Source organism: Geotrypetes seraphini, chromosome 16 (genome assembly GCF_902459505.1).
Source record: "Geotrypetes seraphini chromosome 16, aGeoSer1.1, whole genome shotgun sequence".
NCBI classification, from domain to species: Eukaryota; Metazoa; Chordata; class Amphibia; order Gymnophiona; family Dermophiidae; genus Geotrypetes; species Geotrypetes seraphini.
In genome coordinates, this window is record NC_047099.1 from 19,393,434 (window position 1) to 19,406,439 (window position 13,006).

A 13,006-nucleotide genomic window follows, 5' to 3' on the forward strand; every position below is an offset into this window, starting at 1 on the left:
GCCAACTCTCTAACTGAGTATCTGCATTTACCCATCACTTGCACATGGAGGGGGAAGAAGACAGATGCCAGACCAGGGGCAAGGAAGGAGGGAGGGAGGGAGAGAAAGGAAGGAGAGAAAATGCCAGATAATGGAGGGGGAGGAAGAGATAGAAGAGGAGAGCAGAGAGGTGCCAGGGTATAAGGGAAGGGAAACTAAGAAGACAGATGCTAGACCAGAGGGAAAGGAAGGAGAGGAGATGCCAGAGCATGGAGGGGGGAGGGGGAGGTAGAAGAGAAGGAAATGTGTGTGATGCCAGGCCATGGGGTTGAGTGGGAAGGAAGGAAGGAAAGGAGAAGAGACAGATGCCAGAGTACAGGGGAAGGGGTGGAGACAGAAAAATGAAGAGGGGTGAAGCTGAAATGAATCATGTACAAAGGAGAGAAGGTACACAGGACAGACAGCTTATTGAAGGGACATAGAAAGAGAGAAATTGTCATATGGAAGAGAGATAGAGAGTGGACACTGAGAGAGAGGGTGGACACTGGATGGAAAGGGCAGAGAGGGCAGTAGATGGGAGGGGTGAGAGAGGGGGACCGATGCTGAATGGAAGTGTGGTGGGGAGAGGGTGGACAGATGCTGAATAGAAGTGTGGGGAGGGGGGCAGACATTGAATGGAAGGGGGTGAGAGAGGGAAGTAGACGCTGAAAGGAAGTGGAGAGAAGAAAGAAAAAAGGGCACATGCTGGATTGATAGATAGAGTTAGATACTGGAAGGGGTGAGGGAAAGAGGTGGCAAGCTATAGGTAGACAAAATGAAAGAGGGAAATTGAGGACTGAATAGTAAGAAAGAATTTAGACAGAGGCAGAAAATAAATTGAGAAGGAAGAACAGGAGTAAGGGAGCAGAGAGAGAGAGATGCCTGAGCAGGGGGGAAGGGGAGGAGACAGATACCAGACCTGGAAGGAGGAAAAGAGGAAGGAGACAGATACCAGATCTGAGGGGACAAAAGGAGGAGAGAGATATGCTAAAATCTGCTGGGAGGGAAGGAGAAAGGGAGGCGAGAAAGGGGGGGGGGTTAAGCAGATTAGAAAGGCTAGAGAGAGAAAGGCCTGAACCAAAGGGGAAAGACAGGAGGCAGATGCAGGACTATGGGAGGTTCAGACAGAGAGGGAGAGACCCTGGGGAAGAACAGGGAGATTTAAGATCATAACAGAGGAGGGAGAGAGAGGGAGACCTGGAACAAAGGTACAAATGAGAACTGACACTAGATCTGGGGAGGGAAAAGAGAGAGAGACCTGGATCCAAAGGGGATGGGGCTGGATTGTGAAAGAAATGTTGTATGCGAAAGAAAGATTGGATGCACAGTCAGAAGGAAGTGCAACCAGAGACTCATGAAATCACCTGATAACAAAGGTAGGAAAAATGATTTTATTTTAAATTTAGTGATCAAAATGTGTCCGTTTTAAGAATTTATATCTGCTGTCTATATTTTGCACTATATTTGTCTATTTTTCTATAGTTACTGGGATGACATTGCATATTTTAAAGTAATCTGCCTTAACATCTTGGAAAAAACCCAAAACTCGTAAATGATAATTAACATTTTCTCTGTGTACAGCGTGCTTTGTGTTTTTTTAAAATTTTATGTTTACCATTATGAATTAATAAGATATTGTGTGTACATGAAAAATGAATGGATGAAATTGGGGGCGGGGCTAGGGAAAGATGGGGGCAGAGCTGAATATTAAGAGATGTCCCGTTTTGATGTAAAAAATAAATGGTCACGTTAGGTATACACCTCCAGTAGCACAATGCTGAGCGCCATTCAACTAAGCACTGAGGCACAATTGAGAATGTAAGGCTGACTACTGTATTGCCCCCTTCCCCCCTTATAGGTTGGCTCCCTGTATAGTCTAGGCCAGAAAAAAGGGCCTATACGATTTGAACAACTGTTAAATAAGCCCCTGTTTTAGTAGGTCCATTTTACCTAGCAGTACCTGGGTGGCCTATATGTGCACATCAGTAGAACCAGCATCTCCTCGACCTCTGGGAATGGGTCTGCCAGTGTGGAACAGCAGGATGGATGTTTGTGGCTGCGGACGGGATCTGCCATGATGCAAATGCCATTCAGGGAGCAGGGTGTGCCCTGCCTACAGCTGCTAACAGCCATCCTGCCCTTCCATGCTGGCGGGCCCATTCCCGGAGGTTGAGGAGATGCTGGTTCTACTGATGTGCCCGTATAGGGCACCCAGGTACTGCTAGGTAAGACACACCCACTGGTCTGGTTTGGTACACCCATATATATATATATTGGCTGTGGCCAATATATAGGGTGTGTGTGTGTGGAGAAATAGGGCATATAGTTACTGATCCTTTATTCATATTGATCCTGAGTTTGCATGGGTACACCTCTTGTGTGACTGTTGTGCCGATGCTAGAGTCTCTCTGCTCGGTCTCCTGTCCTTTAACCCTATTTTCTCCAAGTTGTCCCTCCTCCATGCACATTCCCAGAGTTTGGACACGCCTCCTGTCCATCATCAGTGTTCTGCCTTTATAGATGAAACCTCCCTCCCACCCCTATTGTGTCTGTCATCTCACCCTTCTCGCCCCCCATCTACCAGTACTATTCATAGTTTATATTACACTAGCCTACCTACACACTATTGTACATCGAACACATAGCAGACAGTCTGTACTCCCAAGAGCTTACTATCTAAACATGGAAACCTGAGCCGGATACAGTCAGCAGGAAAGAGGGAATGGCAACACACATGGGTACATATAGGTAGCAAGGGTTAGCCTCAAAAAGGTTCCCTTGTACCCTGGTCTTTTATAACTGTTATGTGAGGGCCTGAAGCACTGAATGTGGCAGGTAGTAACAGGAATAGGGTGGAAGCTGTGTCTTCAACATTTGCTCAGCATCTTTGCCAGACTGAGCAGCTGACTTCCAGGCCACAACATGTTAAACCTGGCCTCTCTTTGCCCACCACCCAACCCTACCATTACCTCCCACAAGATCATTGTGCCACACACCCTCAGCAAGGGGAAGGCTGTGTCTGTCAAGCACATCGACAGATATGCATACATATAGATAGGCCTCTTAACACTCTGGCTGTTGAACCACAGCCAGCCAGTGGCTAATACCACAATATTCTGACGGATGAGGACGAATGGAGGATGTCATGGCCAGAACTCCATGTTAGTGCAATGAGCACAAGCAAATATGACTTGTGTTGCTGTCATGCCTTCTGATTTGGTATGTTTGCTCGCTGACAAAGTATGAGTAACTGCATTATTACTTCAATAAGGGATATATGGGGGGAGGGTCACTAACATATGGAGTGAATTCTACAGCTCGGGGGGTTCACTTGTCTGTGGATGGTGTTCTATGTCACAATATATGATGACTAATGTAGGCCACACAATATATGATGACTAATGTAGGCCACACAAAACAAAACGAAGAAACAGATCAACTCATGTCCGCCTGGATTATTGACAGCACAAACATTTTAAATGAAATAGCCCCTATAAAAACCCGCCACATCAGAACCACAAATCAGGAGGGATGGTTCGACACAGAGCTGCTATCATGGATAAAGTCAGGAACCCAGGAACTCAGAACTGCCTGGAGACTCAAACTAAAAACCTACAAAAACCTTACCAAGGAAAAACGGAAAAAATTCTACTCCCACTTAATTGGTAACATCACAACCAACAGCAGCAACCTCCTTAAACTCGTCAATAACCTTTACAACATCGAAACACTTACTAACAACCATGAAGAATCAACACTAACCGCCAACACCCTAGCGGATTTCTTCAACTCCAAGATCCTAAAACTAAGATCATCATTACCCACCATGACCAATCCCCTGGAGCTCTTTCCCATCCTCCCTGACATCGACATAGCTAAACCAGACCAAGGGTCTAGATCCGACTTAAACTGGAACCACTTTACCACAATCGACTGGAAAACCTTCAACAAATATTATAACAAATACACCAACTCCTTCTGCAAACTAGATACCTGCCCCCCAAATGTAATGAAAACGGCTCCGATCCACTTCAAAGCAAACATGCTATTATGGGTCAACTCCTTACTATCCTCAGGAAACTTTCCTCCAGAGCAAGGACATATCTTAATAATCCCAATCATAAAAAGCATAAAGGAACCTTCCAACGCACCTTCCAGTTATAGACCAATAGCTAGCATACCGCTATTTACCAAAATCGCGGAAGGGTAGTAAAAGCAGAACTCTCCGCATACCTGGAAAAATTCAATATCCTAAGCAACAATCAATCGGGCTTCCGCACGGACCACAGCACAGAGACCATTATAGCCTCCTTACTTGACCACTTGCACATACTCTTCAGTCGGGGCTCCAGCGCCCTGATCTTGCAATTTGACCTAAGCAGTGCGTTTGACTTAGTCGACCACACTATTCTCCTGGAATGCCTGGCCCACATTGGCATCTCCGACCTGGTCCTCAGCTGGTTCCAAGGGTTTCTACGAAACAGATCCTACAGGGTACGCAAAAATGACAACTTCTCCTACAGCTGGGTTAACTCCTGCGGCGTACCACAAGGCTCCCCCCTGTCCCCCACCCTGTTCAATATCTACCTCGCCTCCCTCAGTAACCTCTTTCACAAACTCAAGCTCAAATTCTTCATCTATGCAGATGACATCACAATTGTCATCCCTCTAACCAGTCTATCCCAGGAACTTCTCACCTACATAACTAGCATACTCAGTCAGATAGAACTCTGGATGCTCTCCTTCAGACTAAAACTCAACCCGGACAAAACAAAATTCTTCCTAGCCACCCCCAAAGACAAAATCAAAGACACCACAATCCAAGTGAAAGGATTGGTTTTCCCACTCGAACAAACATTAAAAATACTAGGAGTCACGCTTGACAAACATTTATCCCTAGAAAATCACACCGACCTCACTGTCAAGAAAGGCCTTTCAGCACTCTGGAAACTCCGTACCATAAAGAAATACTTTGATGAATACTTTCGATTCCCGAGTCCTTTTCAAGTTCGCCTGCATCTGCTACAAAACAGTATTTGGTCTTTCACCAAAATACCTCTCCCCCCATTTCACTATGTATTGCACCAATAGGAAATCCCGCAGAATTCAGATGTTTGCCTTCCCCTCCATAAAATTATGCCAGCTCAAAGGATTCCTCAACAAAACCTTCGCCTTCCAGGCGGCCAGGCTGAACCCTTGGCTAGCCCAAATGATGCTAGTGGCCCCGACCTACCTCGACTTCAGAAAACTTCTCAAAACACACCTCTTCCGCGAACAGGACCCTTAACCCTTTTTCCCCGCTACAATCCTACCCCCCCACCCCTTCCTTTCTCTCCCCCTCCCCTCTCTTGGTTCCCTCTCCCTCCCTTTTCTCTTCCAATCCAACTATGATAAACATCTGCTAAAACCCCAATACTTCCTTCCTCGTTGCTTGTAATTCCGACAAAATTTTGTAAATCCGTGTTCAGACCGGATCCTAATTTAATTGATGTGAACTGCCTAGAACTCTTTGGGTATGGCGGTATATAAGAACTTAATAATAATAATAATAGTTTGCTATACAAGCTGAGCTGCTTGCATACAGAGTGGCATTAAGGCACTTGATTGCAGGTTTTTTTTTTGCCTGTTTGTAATCTGTGCATTCTTTTCTGAGCTTCTACATTGACGCTTTTCACATTCACACAACACTGTATGCTTTAGAGCATAATTAAATCCTGTGGCATTCGGGATTTGGACCCCTGAAGAAGGCATTCAGAACTGAAACACGGACTGTATTGAGTCCACACCACAATTTTTTGATGTGTGGTTTTGTTTTATCTGTATGGATTGATATCGTTAAGCTCTGGAACATGTTGCCAGAATAGTTAAGCTCTGGAAGCATTGCCAGAGGATGTGGTAAGAGCAGATAGCATAGCTGGTTTTAAGAAAGGTTTGGACAAGTTCCTGGAGGAAAAGTCCATAGTCTGTTATTGAAGAAAAAATGGGGGAAGCCACTGCTTTCCCTGTATCAGTAGCATGGAATATTGCTACTCCTTTGGTTTTGCCAGGTACTAGTGACCTGGATTGGCCATTGTGAGAACAGGCTACTGGGCTCGATGGACCATTGGTCTGACCCAATAAGGCTATTCTTATGTTCTTACCTGCACCATTTGAAGTGTTTAAGAAGAATTATTACAATAAACAATGACATCAAGTGCCTCACATTCACAGTCTTGTTTTTTGTTCTTGGCTTATACTAACGTGACACATACTGAAGATCTAGTACCAATATACATTTCTTTGTAATCCATCGTTGTGGTGGAGGAGTTAAGTGAAAAGGTATGTTTTTATTGCTTTCCTAAAGTTGAGGAGTCCTTCAAGGGATCTGATCTGAGGTGGCAGTCAATTCCAGTGGCTCGATATGAAGTGGAAGTAGGAATGTCATTTGGTGGTTTGCAGTTTAAGGGCATGACCAGGAGGTGTTTTGAGGCATATTTCATTCTGGGAGCAGAGAGACCTGTTCAGCACATACTGAGGAAGCTTGGCCGTCATGTAGCCTGGCGTCATGTCATGCAAAGATCTGAATGGTAGCATCAGACCTATTTGACATAAGACATGTTTGACTACAGGCAGCCAGTGAACTGATGATAATAATAATAATAATAATAACTTTATTCTTATATACCGCCAACAATCTTGCGACTTCTAGGCGGATGATAGAGCCTGGAAGACAGAGTCATGGGCACGGAGGTTTTATAGAAGTCTGATTGCCACATTTTGTACACGCTGGAGACGCCATATGTTCTTTACTGTGAGACCATTGTATAGTGCATTACAGTAGTCCATGTGGGAGAGGACCAAGGCGTAGGTGAAGTCAGACTCAGAAAAGTAGTTCCTTATTTTCCAGAGTTGTTGCAGGTAGTAAAATGAGGAAGATACCACCTGAGAGATATGGTTGGAAAGTGACAGGTTGGCATCAAAAAGAGTCAGATACACAAAATTTCTAACAACCTCATCGAAACCCTAATTTTTCAACAAGCTAGAGTTGTACTCCCCAGAGCTAACGGACAGACAAGCACACAGAGAAAGCAGAATGACACAGACAAAGGCACAACTACCTATTCCCTAACTCTCAAAGGCAATAATTGTCTCATTTTACACAAGACTCTTCTCTCCTAACTATTGCCTTGTAACCTCAACAAACCCCCCCTCAAAAATAAACAAACAAACCCACAAAATGAAACTCTCTTTCTCTTAGCTCCCGATTCTATTTCTCACCACCCTAACAGCACTACATAAGATATCTCCCAACCACAGTTTCAATGCCTTACAAGATCCCAAGAAGCAAAGGCCCAGATCGCAAGAACCTCTTACACAACCTACGGTAGGTCATGGTGGAAGCAGTCGACTCCTTCCCATACTCTGGACCAAGAGACATGACAAACATATACACAGAAAACGACCCCTCCCTAAGCCACACAACAACCTAACAATGAAACCAAACAATAACGAACCCTCCTCCGCCCATTGCATGTACATGAATGCAAAATCAATGGTCAATAAGCTATTCCTCATAAATGATCTGATCACCAGCAAAGATATAGACCTAGGATTTATCACGGAAACATGATTAAAAGACCAAACCTAACCCTAACCCTAGAACTCCCCCACCTCTGTCCCCCCAGGATACAACATACTTCAACTCCTGAGAAAACTCAAATGGGGAGGCGGCCTAGCAATTATTCACAAAAAAGCCTATATCATCTCGGAAATAGACTCAAGCTCTCACACCAATCTGGAATACATTGCTTGCAAACTGGAAGATAAGACTAATTTCACAGAACAACGTAGGAATCCTTCTGGTCTATAGACTTCCTAACTCCCAATCTAGCTCCATCACCACAATAATGGAAATAATCACCAATCTAGTTTGCCAACACGATAAACTAATCATCCTGGGAGATATCAATCTCCCTCTTGAATCCACGGTCAACAAAGAGGTCACCAAACTCAAAGCCCTACTTGACAACTGTCAAATCACACTTGCCCCCTCAGGCCCCACACATGTGCCCCCTCAGGCCCCACACACTTGATCTACTCGCATCCTCCGCATCCATAAATCTCACTAGCAATGTCAAATGGTCCCCAGTTCCATGGTCTGACCACTACCTTCTGAACTTCTGTCTCAATCTCAAAGACAAAGACCAGAACAGCAAGACCATCAAGGATACAAAACTAGTGCGGAGAAAGATGAGACCTGAACTATTCTGGAACACAGTATCCGAGTCTCTCACTGCCCCAACGAATAACACAACTTTAATGCTAACCAACTGGAATGAAACCATAACTTAACACACTAGACACCATTACCCCCCTCCGTCCATGTAAAATAAAACCAAATCGAACTTCACCCTGGTTTACAGACTCGCTAAGAACAGACAAACAACAATGCAGATGGTTGGATTGGAAATGGAGAAAGAGCACAGTGGCGTGCAGCAATTAACAAATACAAGTTCAACACAAATGAAGCCAAGAAAAACTACTATGCTAACAAACTAGGAAATAAAACAACCGATAATAAAGGGCGTGCAGCCATTGCCTCTTTCATCTTCCAATGCTTTCTGACATCAACTTACTGTTCCAGGATGGGGGATCGGCAGAGCCAACAGCTGCACACATGTAGATCACAGCCCTGCAACCACTCTATGCACCCCCTGCTACTCAGAGGAAGGGATACTCTGACCAGGGGAGGGGGTGTTCCGCTCTGGGTAGCCAGCAAGCAGGGGTATGCCACTGATGTGGACCAAATAGTACTAACTTGCAAAATTATTATGTAAATTGTATAATACAACTTATGAGTTACACTGCAAGTTGCATTATAGTTGGAAAAATTTACTGTCCAGGGAACATCAAACCTCAAAGCAAGGTCCAATGCTCCCAGGCCGCATCTTAAAAGGTTACATTACTGTCCCTTCACTCCCCTTCCAAGCAGCACCTGCACCCTTCACCGATCACATCCCTTCCAATCACATGCCTCCCCGCAGATCCAAATACCATCAACAAAAGCCCTCTGATTCTTCAACTAATGCTTCAACTAATAGCCAACCTGTCAATCAAATTGGGGAAGACTAGAAGATGGCAAATGTTACGCTGATCTTCAAAAAGGGTTCGAGGGGAGATCCGGGAAACTCAGACCGGTGAGTCTGACCTCGGTACCGGGAAAGATGGTAGAGGCGCTGATAAAGGACCGCATCATTGATCACCATGACGTACACGGTCTGATGAAGACCAGCCAGCACGGCTTTCAGCAAAGGCAGATCTTGTCTGACAAACTTGCTGAACTTCTTCAAGGGGGTAAACAGGGGAATAGACAAGGGCGATCCAGTCGCCATTGTTTATCTGGATTTTCAGAAGGCATTCGACAAGGTTCCACATGAACGACTACTTCAGAAGATTGCGAGTCATGGAATCGAGGGTGAAATACTCACGTGGATCAAAAACTGGCTGGAGCATAGGAAACAGAGAGTGGGGATAAATGGACAATACTCGGACTGGAAGAGCGTCACCAGTGGGGTGCCACAGGGCTCGGTGCTTGGACCTGTGCTCTTCAACATCTTTATAAATGATCAGGAAATTGGTACAATGAGCGAGGTGATTAAATTTGCGGACGATACTAAGCTATTCAGAGTAGTGAAGACGCAGGAGGGTTGCGATGATCTGCAACGTGACATAAACATGCTTGAGAAATGGGCTGCAACATGGCATATGAGGTTCAACGTGGATAAGTGAAAGGTGATGCATGTCGGTAACAAAAATCTCATGCATGAATACAGGATGTCCGGGGCTGTACTTGGAGAGACCTACCAGGAAAGAGACTTGGGAGTTCTGATCGACATGTCAATGAAGCCGTCTATGCAATGTGCGGCAGCGGTGAAAAGGGCGAACAGAATGCTAGGAATGATTAAAAAGGGGATCATGAACAGATTGGAGAGGGTTATCATGCCGCTGTACTGGGCAATGGTGCGCCCTCACCTGGAATACTGCGTCCAGCACTGGTCGCCGTACATGAAGAAGGACATGATACTACTCAAAAGGGTCCAGAGAAGAGCGACTAAAATGGTTAAGGGGCTGGAGGAGTTGCCATACAGTGAGAGATTGAAGAAACTGGGCCTCTTCTCCCTTGAAAAGAGGAGACTGAGAGGGGACTTGATCGCAACGTTCAAAATACTGAAGGGAATAGGCTTAGTAGATAAAGACAGACTGTTCACCCTTTCCAAGGTAGGGAGAACGAGAGGGCACTCTCTAAAGTTGAAAGGGGATAGATTCCGTACAAACATAAGGAAATTCTTCTACATCCAGAGAGTGGTGAAAAACTGGAAAGCTCTTCCGGAATCTGTTATAGGGGAAAACACACTTCAGGGTTTCAAAAGTTGGACAAGTTCTTGCAAAACTGGAATATACGCAGGTGAGGCTGGACTCATTTAGAGCACTGGTCTTTGACCTGAGGGCCACCGTGTGAGTGGACTACTGGGCAGGATGGACCACTGGTCTGACCCAGCAGCGGCAATTCTTATGTTCTTAACATTTCTTTACTATGAAAATTAATCTCATTTCTTGAAGCAGAATCAGTTTTTATTGCTATCAGATTTCCTCTAAGGAACAGATTAAAACATTTTCCAAAGCATCAAACCTTTCAAGGTAAATAAATATAGGAGCTTCAGTCTTCTCATTCCTTAATCTCCACATGGAATATAGGAGTCCCAGGCTTCTTAACATTAGTGCCCAGGTTAAGTAAAGGAGTCTTGGATTTCCTATTCCATAGTGTCCAAGATAAATGAGGCATGTCAAACTTCCTTTCTCTCACTTTGGAGGATTTGTACAGGTCTTCTGAATTTTATAATCTTTTAGGGCTGGATTCTAAAAACAGTGCCATTATCAGCAGCCACCTACAAAAGTGCAGGATTGTGACCATGTCAAAAGTAGGCACCTACCTGTGATGAGAATTGTGTCTACAGAGGCGCATACCGGCGTCTACATCTGAAAGGTCACTTGAACACACAAAGTCAGAGGCGTGAAGAAAGTACAAGAGGTTTATTTACAGCATGCCGGACTCTTGTGCAGTGAGCAGCCTGCTTACAAGAGTGCCAGAAACAGGAAATGCACGGACTTTTATGCCCTTTTCACAAACTAATATATGCAAAATCTACAACTTCTCATTTGTTACTTCTATAACTTTTCTACAATTATTATTGGTCCTAAGCCAGCACTTGTGATAGGTTCAGGGGTACAACTTATAGTCCTATAGGAAGCTAGTTCATTTACCTGTTTATCTAAACCTTGCAGTTCTAACTGTTACATGTTCAGGAGGGCAGGGTACATCATGGCTCAAACTCTTATCTATTTAGCTTACAGTGTGGTAAGGCAGGGACATACATTTCAAGCAGATGATGTCAGCAGATTGTACACTGTTTCCAGCTATGTAGGCCAGAGCAGTATTTCAAACAACAGTTAACCATTTCATTACCCTACACATCCACTTCCATTGCAAATCATGCCTACTTTTGACGGAAGTGATGGTAGGTGCCTCTACAGATGGGACTCTAGCGAAGAACATCCAGAAAGAAGATAAATCCTTCTTCAGGTATATCAGTGACAGAAATAAGAACTTATGCTGGATAGTATGTCTCAGAAAACCAGACGGAGACTATGTAGAAACGGACTAGGAAAAAGCCCAACTGTTAAATGAATACTTCTGCTCAGTCTTCACCCACGAGGCACCGGGACTCGGCCCTCAGCTACAGACAAGGGTTCAATCAGTTGACCCGTTTAGTAATTTCAAGTTTACACCCAGCAGTGTCTACTGCGAGCTGTCAAAGCTCAAGGTTAACAAGGCAATGGGGCCTGACAACCTACACCCCAGGGTGCTCAGGGAGTTGTGTGATGTCTTGGCGGAACCGCTATCCACGCTCTTCAATCTCTCCCTTAGTACAGGTAACGTCCCGTTGGACTGGAAGATGGCTAACGTCATTCCACTCCACAAGAAAGGATCCAAGATGGAGACAGCAAACTACAGACCGGTGAGTCTCACATTAATAGTGAGCAAACTAATGGAAACTGTAATCAAACACCAATTGGATACGATCATGAACGAGGAGAATCTACGGGATCCCTGTCAACATGGATTTACTAAGGGGAGATCCTGCCAATCCAACCTGATCAGCTTCTTTGACTGGGTGACGAGGAAGCTGGATGTTGGGGAGTCCCTGGATATCGTATACCTGGACTTCAGCAAAGCATTCGATAGTGTACCACACCGCAGGTTGCTGAGCAAGATGAGTTTTATAGGATTGGGCAACACATTGACGAAATGGATTGGGAACTGGCTTGGAGGTAGGCTTCAGAGGGCACCCCCTCCGAAATGACAGAGGTGATCAGTGGAGTGCCGCAGGGCTCCGTCCTGGGCCCGATCCTGTTCAACATCTATATAAGAGACTTGGCAGAAGGGCTCCGAGGTAAAATAACATTATTCGCCGATGACGCCAAACTAAGCAATGTAGTGGGCAAAAGCACAACAGACAAAAATTCAATGCCCGACAACATGATGCATGACTTACTTCTACTGGAGCGCTGGTCAAAAAATGCAAAGTCATGCACCTGGGCAGCCAAAATCCATGCAAGACTTACACCTTTAATGGCGAGATCCTAACAAGAACTGAAGCAGAACGAGACTTAGGGGTGATCGTCCGTGAGGACATGAAGGCTGCCAATCAAGTGGAGCAAGCTTCCTCCAAAGCAAGGCAAATCATAGGTTGTATACGCAGGAGTTTCGTCAGCCGTAAGCCTGAAGTCATTATGCCATTGTGTAGATCCATGGTGAGACCACACCTGGAGTACTGTGTGCAATTCTGGAGGCCGCATTACTGTAAGGATGTGCTGAGACTAGAGTCGGTCCAGAGAATGGCCACTTGGATGGTCTCGGGACTCAAGGATCTCCCGTACGAGGAACGGC